Source organism: Pantherophis guttatus, chromosome 2 (assembly GCF_059756535.1).
Source record: "Pantherophis guttatus breed Tessera chromosome 2, ASM5975653v1, whole genome shotgun sequence".
Taxonomy (NCBI): Eukaryota; Metazoa; Chordata; class Lepidosauria; order Squamata; family Colubridae; genus Pantherophis; species Pantherophis guttatus.
In genome coordinates, this window is record NC_142064.1 from 166,625,894 (window position 1) to 166,629,915 (window position 4,022).

General features: G+C 38.3%; 1 pseudogene; it reads left to right on the forward strand.

Annotated features, from left to right (window-relative positions):
• On the forward strand, positions 1–947 carry LOC148115412 (olfactory receptor 2D2-like; annotated as a pseudogene).
• The last annotated feature ends 3,075 nt before the right edge of the window (positions 948–4,022 follow it).

Sequence of the window (4,022 nt, forward strand, 5' to 3'; positions counted from 1 at the left end):
ATGGAGTGGTGCAATCAGAGCTCTGTGGCTGAGTTTGTCCTACTGGGCCTGGCAGAGGGGGCTATGACCAAAACTATGCTTTTTGTTCTCTTTTTGGTCATATACTTAGTTACCTTACTAGGCATCTGCACAATGGTGATATTAATTGGGATTGAACATCGCCTACACACACCAATGTATTTCTTCCTCCTCCATTTGTCCCTACTGGACCTTTGCTATTCCTCAGTTACCATCCCACAGATGTTGGCACATCTTCTCTCCAGGCATAAAGCCATATCCTTTGTCCAGTGTGCCTTCCAGATGTATATTTTCCTGGTGTTTGGTATGGCAGAATGTGTTTTGTTGAGTCTCATGGGCTATGACTGCTACGTGGCAATTTGCCATCCTTTACACTATACCACCATCATGAACTGGCACTTCTGTCGTTGGACTGCAGGAGCTGCTTGGTTGAGTGGGTTCCTCAATTCCCTCATGTCAACGCTTTTGCTCTACGCCTGCCATACTGTACCAAAAATCGCATCAATCAGTTCTTCTGTGAGGTACCGGCTGTCATCAAGATGGCGTCTGCTGACTCCTCAGAGGCAGAGATAGTTGTGTTTGTCTTTGGCTCCATTCTTCTGCTGCTGCCTTTCATCCTCATCTCTGCCTCCTATGCCCGCATTGGGATTGCCATCTTGCGCATTCGCTCAGATGAGGGCCAACGCCGTGCCATCTCGACCTGTGGCTCGCACCTCCTGGTTGTGAGCCTTTTCTATTGCACAGCACTCTTTGCCTACATGAGGCCCACCTCGGTCAGTTCTGCCACAGGCCAGGATAAGGCTGTGTCTGTGTTCTACACCATGGTCACCCCCATGATGAATCCCCTCATCTACAGCCTTAGAAACAAGGAGGTGAAGGGTTTTCCGAGGAAATTATTAAGCAAGAAAACAACCTCTCCAAAGACCTGACTCTGGGCCTGTCTTCAGTTCTGTTCAAAAACGGAGGCCCAGAATAAGCATCATATCTGTACTGAGCCAGGAAAACAGAATGTTTGATTGGTAAAGGAAAGGATCTTTGAAAGTTCTTGTAAAGATTCCTCTTTAGCCTTTTATACATATTTAGAAATCCAGACCAAACATTTTTGGATCTCCAAGAGGCTTACTAGTCAGTTTATTAGTACTATATTTACTGGAAAGAAAGACTAGATTTTCTTTCTTCCCAGAAAAGTTATCTGCAAAATTGGTAAATCTCTGAGAAAAGGGCATTAGCGGAAGCAGATGAGTTTTCCCTATCTAAATTTCCCTTTTCAAGAGAACATTCAAGACAGGTTTCCCCTTGGCCAAAACTGATATTTTCTTCTTATTCAATCCTTCCTCATGGCCTTTGTGAAACAATTTGTCCTGTTTCAATAACACCTACTGTATATACAGTAGTACAAGCCGTCACATTCAGTGTCTAAAGGACCTTTTGGCCAATTTATGTTACACTTTGTGTAACTGAGGAGAGTGAGAATGTGCTTTGAGCAAGTTACAATTAGCTGAAAATCTATGTCCTAGACTAGAGAAATAACACAGCATAGACACATATATTCCAACTCAGCTTTAACTTATTGTTGAGCTTCCTATAGGTAGAATAGTAAAGAATAGTATACTGTAGGTTATTTTAATAGCATTTATGGTAATCCTTTTTTATACATGTTTTCTGCTATTGTCTCATAACCCACCAAAAAATGTGTAAAAGAGTTTTAATTCCTTGTATCTAGAACCTGTATTGGTCCATATGTTTATTTAATAGTTATTTATTAATATTTAATAGTTTATTTAATATTTAAATATGTTTAAAAAGAAACATATTTAAAATATGTGGCTTGTTTCTAAAGCCCCTTTTTTGCGTAATAATAATAATAAACTTTATTATCATTGTACATATATACAACAAATGCAAGTAAACATAAGCCGTATTTTCAATGAAGTTTTGGCAGTGGGGTTTTTCCATAGTTGTCCATAGCAGTTTGCAATTCATGAATTCGCACAGTGATGTTTCCCTTCCTTTTTAATTGTTTGTTATGAAAAACTTTCCAAGCTTTAATTTCTACATAACAGATTTGTTTCTTGATTAGTTTCTGTATGTCAACACCAAGTTCAGGAAAAAATAATTACATGATGGTCAGGAAAAGCTGTGAATTGCGTTTTTGGCACAGCAAAATGTTTGATTACACAGTGAGTTGACCATAAGCTTTTCCAGATCAGAACAGCTCTGCAGCTCACCCAGAGTAATTTATTTATTTCTTTATCTATTTATTAAGCACTTTTCCATTCCCCTGCAAACAAAAAGACTTTTGGTAGCTTATATAGTTTATAGTAAAACAACTTGGAACATCCACAATAAAGTTCAAAATTAGTCAAAAGTATCATAACTTGCCATTAAACCATGCCAAATGAAAGAATAATAAAGAATAAATAAACCATGCCAACCGAAAGAATAATAAAGGTAATTACTAAAAAAATGCAGATGGCATAATCAGGCATAATTCAAAGAAGTTTCTCTGAAAAACTGTCTTCAGACGTTTTTGAAAGTTCAACAAAAAAGGGACTAGTTTGAGAATTTTTCTAATATTGCATTGACATCAACACACACACAAAGAAGAGAGGATCAATCTAGTCTCCAAAGCACCTGAAGGCAGGAATGGAAATTTATCAAGGAGAGAACCAACCTGAAACTAAGGAGAAATTTCCAGACAGCGAGAACAATTAATCAGTGGAACAACTTGTTTCCAGAAGTTATGGGTGCTCCAACATTGGAGATTTTTTAATTAGAGAGCAGATTTGTCTGAAATGGTATAGGGTTTCCTGCTTGAGCAGAGGTTGGATTAGGTCCCTTCCAAGGTCCCTTCCAACTCTGTTAGTTTGATATCTTTTTGCTTCAGTCCTGTGAACTTCCTGGAAGTGTGGAATTCGTACTGTTTTCTCTGTCATTGTTCAAATTGGTCAGACTGGGTAGAATGGGTAGTCCTGTGCCAAGCCCTGGAGGGCTGCATAGGTCAAAACCAGCATCTTAAATGTACCTGGAAACCAATGAGCAGCCAATGTAGGGTCTGCTAAGCCATAGTGACATGTTCCGAATGCTGAGAGCCAGAACATTTTAAAAAAGAGCTGCCTCAACAAAATGAATTCCAATTTTCTTAATATTGTGCATTTCACACTGAAATCTTCAGCATTGTTCACGCTGAACTCAAGTGAAACAAATATTTCTTTTGTGTTTGTGAAATCATATCATAAAGAAGTTTAATATATTGATTATAATTAAATCCTTTCATTCAGATACAGGGGAGAGTTAAATTATACAAGATTAGTTCCCCTTAAAGTAAGTGTAAAGAAACATGGAGTTTAATATAGTGCCTCCCTTCTTCTTGTGAACATGTACATTCTGAAAGTCCTCTGTTTGGGGAAATCGAGTTTGAAAACATTGGCACAGCTAGAGGCATATGAAAATCATTCTCCAGAATATAGCAATTCATCATATCCAGACTACTGCCAGTCGCAGGAAGCTTCAGTATTGCCCTACTTTGCATTTAGTAAGTGAAAGTAATCCTTGTAGAGACATGCAAAATTAAGTGGAACTTTTAAGTTTCGTTCTTTCTATTGAAGCGCATGGGCAACATCCCTCTTATGCAGAGTCCTATGCAAAGGCAACCAATGGTACCTTGGCATAAGCTATAAGGGCCTCATAGAATTGGTAGCTCTGGAGTCAAGCTTATACTGAAAATATGAAGATACAGCTTTGATGGGGTGGAAGACAGGAGGATGAAAAATAGGAGCCAGAACCCAGCACTATTCTCATAACATACAGGTATTTTCTGGTCTGCTAATTCTTTTTCAGACATAGATCCCCATGCTTGCATGCTACTTATAGTCAGATTGGAGTATCCTTTCTAACTGGAAATTAATGTATGATATCCCTTTTAAGTGACTGTCTGCCTGACAATATTTTGATAGATAAATGGATGGATAAGGTGCTAGAATATAGATAGATAATGTGTAGAT